Below are 8,680 nucleotides of genomic sequence, written 5' to 3'. Positions count from 1 at the left end.
AAATGAAGGAGATGCCCCTGGGCAGCCAATCCTTGCGCTGTTTTGCTGCTTGCCCTATCAGCCGTGATGCAGGCAGAGGATGACAAAGGTGGTTTTCCCTTCTAGTGCAGGAAGAGCTATTTCTAGAAGAACAAGCAAATCACTGCGCTCCTCTGATAGCCAACAGGGACCTGGCACTGCGCTGTCACCCACTACCTGCCCCGGAGCAGCCCCAAGGACAAAACCTCAGCGTCTCCCGGCTCCTTATCAACCTCCCACACGCCCAAGAGCAGGAATAACCTGCTGGGTTCCTGTAGATGTGGTTGCAGAGCCAGGTGGTGATGAGAAATGACACGGGCTCTGCCACGCCGCTGCTCGCAGCGATCGCCGCTGGCACGGATGCTCCTCCGGCACATCCCTGGGATGTGGCCCGATAACTCCCCCGGAGCCACCAGCGCTGCCCCTCTCGTGTGCCAAGAGCCTGTTTAATCCTATTGAGTGACAAATGCAGCCACCCTCTGCTCTGCAGCAGCCGTCACAGTGAGGAAAACAGGATTTGCTAAGAGCAAATCAAGCTGCCTGGGGTAATCTCAGCGCTTCGCTAGGAAATGGAAAGCCTGTTCTGCAGTGCCACAGAGAGCTGCTGTGAGGCTGTTTGTGTGTGTTTGGTCCCAAATCTCCCCAAATCCTTCTGCTGGCAGAGCTAAGCCGAGGCTGGGTGAGGACAGGTCCTCATAGGCCAGGAGTCACTATAGAATCATAGAATAGTTAGGGTTGGAAAGGACCTTAAGATCATCCAGTTCCAACCCCCCTGCCATGGGCAGGGATGCCTCACACTAAACCATGGCACCCAAGGCTCTGTCCAGCCTGGCCTTGAACACCAACAGGGATGGAGCATTCACAACCTCCCTGGGCAACCCATTCCAGTGCCTCACCACCCTAACAGGAAAGAACTTCTTCCTTATATCCAATCTAAACTTCCCCTGTTTCAGTTTTAACCCGTTACCCCTTGTCCTATCACTACAGTCCCTAATGAAGAGTCCCTCTTCAGCATCCCTATAGGCCCCCTTCAGATACTGGCAGGCTGCTATGAGGTCTCCACGCAGCTTCTCTTCTCCAGGCTGAACAGCCCCAACTCTCTCAGCCTGTCTCCATACAGGAGGTGCTCCAGTCCCTGATCATCCTCGTGGCCTCCTCTGGACTTGTTCCAACAGTTCCATGTCCTTTTTATGTTGAGGACACCAGAACTGCACACAATGCTCCAGGTGAGGTCTCACAAGAGCAGAGTAGAGGAGCAGGATCACCTCCTTCGACCTGCTGGTGGGAAAGGAGGGTTTGTAAATGTGGGGCTGGGGAAGGAGCTCCGTCGCTGTTGCCTTTGGCCACAGTCCCTCCAGCATCACCCTCCCGTGCTGTTTATTCCTGCCCTGCGCCCTTGTTGCCCTCATCAGTCCCTTTCCCTCGTGCTGGCACACGGATTCACGCAGGAGCCGGGTCAGGGAGTGCATCCAGCTGGAAGCATCAGCCTTACCAAAGGTTTGTGCCCTGGGTTGTCCCTGCACAGGTCCGGCTGGATCGGTGCCGTGGTGCCAGCACCCCCCTGCTCCCAGCTCGTGTTTGTGCCCACAGGGAATCTCATCCATGTGAAACACGCGATCTTTGGGTTTGCTGCCTCAGGACTGAACTCCGTTGCCCTCCCCAAGGATGGGTCCCTGAGCGCTGGCAGGGATTTGTAACGTGCTGTGATTTATGGTGGAGGTGGAGCAGGACGGAGCCAGCATCAAAGGAACCCCAACATCAGGACTGTCCTGGCATGACCTTTGTGTGGCCATGCAGGACAAAGCCCTAGGGACTCAAAAGTGTCGCCTGAGGACAGCAGTGGCACACACAGGATGGAAAAAAAACAGATGTGAGATGTTAAAATGCATATTCTTTTGCCTCTGGTTCAGGCTTTTGCTTCTCTGCCCCTGTCCAGAAGGGCCACAAGGAGACCCAAAGGCAATAAGGATCGGGGTGAGTGGCAGCAAACGTGGTGTTGTACTAAGAGAAATGAGCTTAGAGATGAAGCAAAGGGGCTGTGGAAATCAGGGGCTACTGAGTAACCAGGGCCTGGGGAGCAAGGAGGGAAGAGGGCAGAGCAGGTCCTGCAAGCTGACCCCAAACCCCAACCGCTTCCCTTTGCTGCTGCTGCTCCGTTCCCACCTTACCAGTGCAGGGCTCTGTGGCCAGACCAAACACCCCCCATGCACACAGGGCAGCAAAGGGACCCAGACGATGAAATAAAAGCATCGTGTCTCCTGCAGGGTGTTGAAATCCAACCCTGGGTGCCCCCAGGCAGCTCTGCTCTCCCTGCCCTCCTCCTCTCCTGGGTGAGAGGTCTGTGGTTGCTCAGCTCTGTTTTCTAACCAGGGATTTGTTTCCCTCCCAGCTGGTTCTTTGTTTTCACTGCAAAGCGATGCAGAAACCGCTTTGGCTGAGAGCAGGTGAAAGCCCAGCGCTGGTGCCTGCACCAGTTCAGACCAGTAAGGAACTGGGTATCCTGCTGGCGGTTGGGATGGAGCATGAAGGGACATGGAGAGGTCCCTGTGGTGGGATGGAGTGTGCGGAGTGAACTGGAGGACACTTGCTGGGGTATGGAGGGCTCACACCAAAGCCAGCACTGGGGACCACCATCCTCTGGGCACCTCAGGAGGGACCTGAGGCCATCAGGATGGGGCTGTCCCTGTTCTGAACCCAGGGCTGGAGTGTTCCCACCTCCCACGTCACCAGCATCCCTCTTGGGACAGTTGGGGACAGTGGCTGGCCTCCCAGACAGAGAGCTTATGGTGATGAAATGCCTCTTGAGCAGCTCCGTACCCGTGCAGCCGGACACACAAGCAGCCTGTGCCCAGGTCACGCTCTTCCTGCTGGGTTTCCACCAGCCAATGACTTATTGCAGGAGGAAAGAGCTGATTCAGCCTTAATTCACCCTTGAGGCAAAGAGCTGGTGTCTCTCCACACAGCCCCAAACCTGTGTGGATCCATGGTGATGGGATCCATGTCTCCGCGCATCCCTCACTGCCTTGCTCCCGCAGGGTCCCTACTGCCATGGGGACCCCCTGCATGATGAAAACAACTTCCAACACAATTCCCATTCACTGGAGCCTTGGCAAACCCTGGATCAGCCCCAGTTTGGGTCCTCTCCAGGCTGACCCCTGGGCAGAGGGAAGGCAAAGGGCTCCAGCACACACGGGCTGTGCCAGCCCCATCCAGGTCCCTGGCACTGGGAATCACCTGGTGAGCCACAGGCTTGTACTCACAGGAGTATTTACCTGATGGTTGTTGCTGATAACAGCCTTTTACAGCTCTCTGGGAGAGGTGAATCAGTTCAGAGCCTGAAGGGAGGTGCATTGAGCTAAAAGGGGGTTTAGGGAGAGCCAGAACCAATCCCTTCTGCTTCCCAGTGGGTATCAAGGCAGGCATCACACCCTGGGAGAGCCCATTTACCTGCCGCTTACCCCCCACTAATACTTTCTGACTCCAGAGCTCATTTTCACCCAAATTACACACAGAGGCAGAAGTCAAAAGGCTATTTCTATGCATGGCAAGAGAATTGCTGACGGAGAAACAGCTCCTGCTGAGAAAAACACTGCAGCGGGAGTCCAACCCTTTAGTAGACACCGGAGCAGCTAAACTCCATGGGGAATCGGGCTTCCTTGGGCCGCCTGCTCATGGGACTGATGGGATTGGTTTGTTCTGGGTTTGAGGTAGTGGTCAGACAACAAAATGCTTTGGAAGCGTTGGATTCAAAGGATGATTCCAAAGCCGGAGGGGGCTCCGGTTGGGAAACGTGAGCGCGGCGTAGGGTGTTTGGAGAACATGGGGTTCCTGCCATTAGCCTGCTCATATGACTCAATATATAACCACCAGTTACACACTAGACTTCATCTTGGGTCAAAAGTCATGGATAATTCAAACCACGCAGAAAATGTGGATCTCATGCTTGTTGGAGCTGTATTTTTCCTGCTATTCCTTGTTGGCACCCAACCAACCTCTGCAAAGCAAATGCACCCTGGCCCAGGGCAATAGTGGGTCGGTGTTACCGGTGATCCCACTCCGGGAGCTGCCTGCATCCCGCATCTCGCATCCCACATCCCGAGTCTTGTTTCATCACATGCACTTGCACAAGGGAGGAAAAGGGATTATCCATGCTCCCGTTGGATCACGGCATCACTCCTCAGCCCTGTTACTTTGTGGGTGACTGTAGTGAAGGAGCCCTCCTCACCACACATTAGCAGGGGTGAGGATGCTGCTGCTGTGCCCCTGCAGCACACTGGGTACCTCGCTCAGTGCATTCTGTATTTCACTTGGTCCCTCTTGGATGCTGCCCCAATTTCTTGTCTTGGGTAATGTCTTCCCCCACCGAGTGATGAAGGCACTCTGGGGATGCCAAGGGGGATGTTCAGGGATGTCCTGCCTGCTGAAGTTAATTGAGCACAGGATTTCAAAGCAGAAACATTGATCTTGTGCTCTGCAGTTTTGGCATGGGGTGGGAGAAGCGTTTATGGCTCTGCGCACCCACGAGCCCATCACTGCCTTTACACAGAGGCAGCATCCACGGTTTCCTGTGAGCTGCTTCTCTGATGAAGGCTTCACCTTTGGAATACAGGGATGGTTATTTGTAGGGAATGATTGTCCCATCTGCCAGTGGCAGCAGACGTCATTGCCTGGCTGTTGCATGGGGACAAGGGCCTGTCATGGCCCGTGGCTGAGATCATCCATCACTGCACCTCCTCTGTGCCTCGGTCCCCTCTTAGGTCATTGGGAAGGATGAGCGATCTCTCCCTTTCCTTGCAAAGCCCTTTGCTGCGCAGTGACAGTGAGAAGGATGCAAACAGCCCCTGCAAGCATGAGAAAGCTTTTCCCTGTGGGAACACAAAGCAGCATCGTGTCCATTCCGCAATCAGGAGGGGCAGAGAAACAGGCCTCTCACCTACAGCTGGGTATAAGGATGCTAAACCCCATCTCCGGGCAGTTCTTGCCTGCTCCTGTGCTTACCATGGAACCAATGACTCCATCCCAGTGGTGCTGGCACAGCCAGAGGGGTTTGATGGCAAACAGAGATCTGAGCCTGTGCTAGAGCCAGACAGAGCTTGGGAGGGCTGATTCCTCTTCCCAGCCCCCTACATCTGCACAGGGAGGAGGGAAAGCCCTTTGGGACAAGGAAGAGAAAGCACTGGAACAGGCATACGTAGCTCAGTAATAACATTAATGCAAGCACTTAGCACATAGGCAGGAGTTTGCAGAGCAGAGTGCTTCACAAACATTAATTAGTGCTGGTAGGCAGGTCAGAGATAGGGTTCCCATTTTGCCAAAGAGCAGAGAATCATCCATCTGCTTAAATCCTCTTTAATTTAACCTTGGGACGTCCATAGGGAAAGCCTGAGCCTGTTTCAGCATCAGATGAAACCACCCATGGACCCTTCAGACCCTCTCAGGAGGCAGCACGCACTGAGCAGCTCGGAAGAAGGATGTTATGGAGGGTGTTGGTGGCTTGGATTGTGCCCAAGTGTGGACCTGGGAAACACAGGGCATCTGTTTTCCATGTCAATAAACACACAGGTGTAGGCAGGGTGCTGGTGCTTGCCCTCAGGACACGTTGTGTTGCTGGAGCCTTTGGGGTTTGTTTGGGCTCCTCTCACCTTTTGCTGCCTCCTGCTTGATTTGGGGCAGGTTTAGGACCTCTCAGGACACCCAGTTCATTAGCAAAGGTGAAAGCAGCTGCCAGGAATGATTGGGGTGAGGCAGGAGGGTTAAAGCTGTAGCCAGGACTCATGGGGAAGTTGGGCCAGTCTTGGTATCACGGGTATAGGACACAGCAGCTGAAGATGCTCCGCAAGCAGGATGAGCCAAAACTGCTTAATTTAAGGTATTCAGTGCTTATTCCTTTAAAGATACCTACTTTGTATTGCACAGCGAGCATCCCTGCAATGCACGCTGCAGTGGGGCTTGGCTAAGGATGGGGTCAGGGGCAGAGGCTCAGCAAAGAGGCTGGAAACAAGTTGAGCCCCAGCATGAGCCAGGACCCCAGAAAAGCCCTTTGGGGAACGCAGGTATTGCAGGAGGATGGGTAGCTGAGGGCAGCAGCCAGCTCAGATGGAAGCAAAGCTGCTGTCACACCTTGAGACACAGCACAAGCAGCATATGGGGCAGGCAGCCATGTGTGGTGTTCCCTGTACTTTTCCCTCTCTCCATGGACCATTTTGCAGCAAGAAAAGTGGTAGATAAAAGCAGAGGGGATCCCTTCTGCAAGGAGACCCACTTCAGCAGCAGAAACTTGTTTGTCTGCTCTCAAGCTGATACTGAGACCTGCAGTCCCTTCCCAAGCACTGCATTTAAATCTCCCTCTGCATATGATCCCATCGGCCCTACAGATGGAGAAGCGTGCTCAGACACAGCACTGCTTAGTTTTCTCAGCTATTAGGATTAGTGGCTTTTTCTATGAGGTATGGATTTAGAAGCCTGTAATGCTGGAATTGTTCCTCCTCTCGGGGTGGATGGGCGCTAACACAGAGCATGGAGGAAAGGGGCAAGTCGGGCTTACAGTGGATTTCATTTCTTCTCCAGACAAAAGAGCTCCTGAATCACTTTGAGCACACCTAAATCCCTTGCTGAGCTCAGCTGGACTTGCCTTTACATTGCAATTACACAGATGCTTAAATGCTTGGCTAAATCACAGCTTCCCAATCGCTCACCATCTCCAGTGCCTTTCTGAGTTATCCCCCAACCCAGCCACTTTTTGGGTCCAGGAAGGTGCAAATGATGCAGGTAATGCTGATTTCCACTAAACCGGACCTAAGCTCAGGCTCTCACTCAGTCCTGCTTTATGGATGCCTTCCCCGGGCAGCTCCCGCATCCCATCTCCACACCAGGTTGTCTTGTTAAGTGTCTGGTTCTAATTTCTCTCAATCAGGAGCCGGGCCCGAGCAATTACATTGAAGGACCTATTCATCCAGAGGGAGAGCAGGGATCTAGGTTAATTGGGCTCACAATTGAACCCAATCCTTTCTGGTTTTGCCCAGCTTTCCTGTTCTTGCTCTCTCTTCCTGCACTGTATCTGCAAAGCTCTCTGCCTCGTTAATTAAGAAGGTAACTGCACCCCGAGGGCTGTTTTGTTCTCCCTTCCCTCCTTCAAAAGCAAGCATAGAAAAAGCAGCAAGAATTAGCTAGTTTGGGATGAAGCAACCACCTCCGAGCAGGCTGGAGCTGGCTGGGTCTGACTGGGTCAGAGCGCATTGAGCTGCTGCTGTTCTCATGGGCTTTGGGGGAACAATGCGTGGTGAAAGCAGGTGCTGGGTCAGAAACACTCCTCCAGGCACGCTTGATGCGTTCTATAGACAAAGCTGGGGAGCATGGAAAACATCAGGGTCTCTAGGGCTGGATGGGTGCTGGGTTATTGCTGGGGTTTCAGTGCTGGGGGAGATGCAGGTTTATGGCTTCTTGGAACTGCATCCCTAAAGATTTGGGTGCTTCTGAAATGGTTTTAGCCCACAAGAACGGTTGTAAATGCACAGGGGTTTGACGAGAAGGGGATGCTGGAGTTCAGCATCATGCCCCAAGGCCATGCCAGGCGAAGCAGCAATGAAGAAATGGGTGTCTGCACATGGAGTGGCCTGAGATGGGCGTCCTCCCCTATGATGGGTATTTATGGACATCAGTGTCATCCCCTGCGATGGGTATTTATGGAGCTGGATGGCATCTCTGGAGCCCTTGCACCCATAGCCCAGTGTCTGTATGAGATCATGATCAGACCCTTCCCCTGCTTGCATCCCAGCTCCAGGACCATGAACTGGGAACCTCCAGAAAAGAGCCACGGATGGGAACAGTAGGCGAGGTGGCCTCGTGCTCAGGGCTTCGGGTCCCAGTGGTACCCGCAACTGCAGCATCAGCAGCCAGGTTTTGGCAGCTTTAAGCCATGAGCCTGGCCCTGGGGATGCAGGGAGGAGGAGGTGGCCGTTGCTCATGTCTAAATACACCGTGTTCCATAAGTGTTTGCTATAACACGGGGGCAAACAAACACTTTGCAGGATGTTTGCCAGGAGAATGGGCTTCGTGTGTGGAGCCTTGAAGGACATGAGGAAAGCTGATGCAGCCTATGGCTGCGGGCTCTCATCTGGCCTCCCCAGCACTGCTGGGCCAAGGGAAGCTTTATTGCCCTCTGGGGAGTGCATTACTTAAGTCCTTGTGTACAAATTGAGCAGCATTAATCCTGCCAGGAGGAAATGACATCGTGGTGCTGGGGGAGAAGGAGAGGGCAAGAAGACACCAACAATTGCCCTGGTTCTGCCTTCCATTGGTACACAAGGCTCTGTCGTCCCCCCCCAAACAGGCTCTGGCTTCAGGGTTAAGCAGGAGCAAAAAGCCAAGGAACAGCCCTGATCCTTGTGGGATTTGGGGCTTGCAGGGATAGGAATGAACAATTTCAGCCCTGGGAGAGTTGTGGGGACGCGGGGGTAAAGCAGGGACCAGGAGGCATGGAGGAGACTGGGGGATGCTCTGAGCTGTTGGGGCATCTTCTATATGGACCCTGTAAACCCCTCATTCCTCTTCTAACCCACAGGCTTTCATGCTTATGCCCATCTCATTCTCTGCCCCATCCTGCTGTGGGGGAAAGCAAGTTGCTGGGAGGGGGCTCTGAAACTGCATTCCCGGTACCCCATAG

This window comes from Pezoporus occidentalis, unplaced genomic scaffold, assembly GCF_034315485.1.
Source record: "Pezoporus occidentalis ecotype Australia unplaced genomic scaffold, CSIRO_AGI_Poc_V1 ctg208, whole genome shotgun sequence".
Lineage (NCBI taxonomy): Eukaryota > Metazoa > Chordata > Aves > Psittaciformes > Psittacidae > Pezoporus > Pezoporus occidentalis.
Note: the sequence above shows the minus strand (reverse complement) of the source record.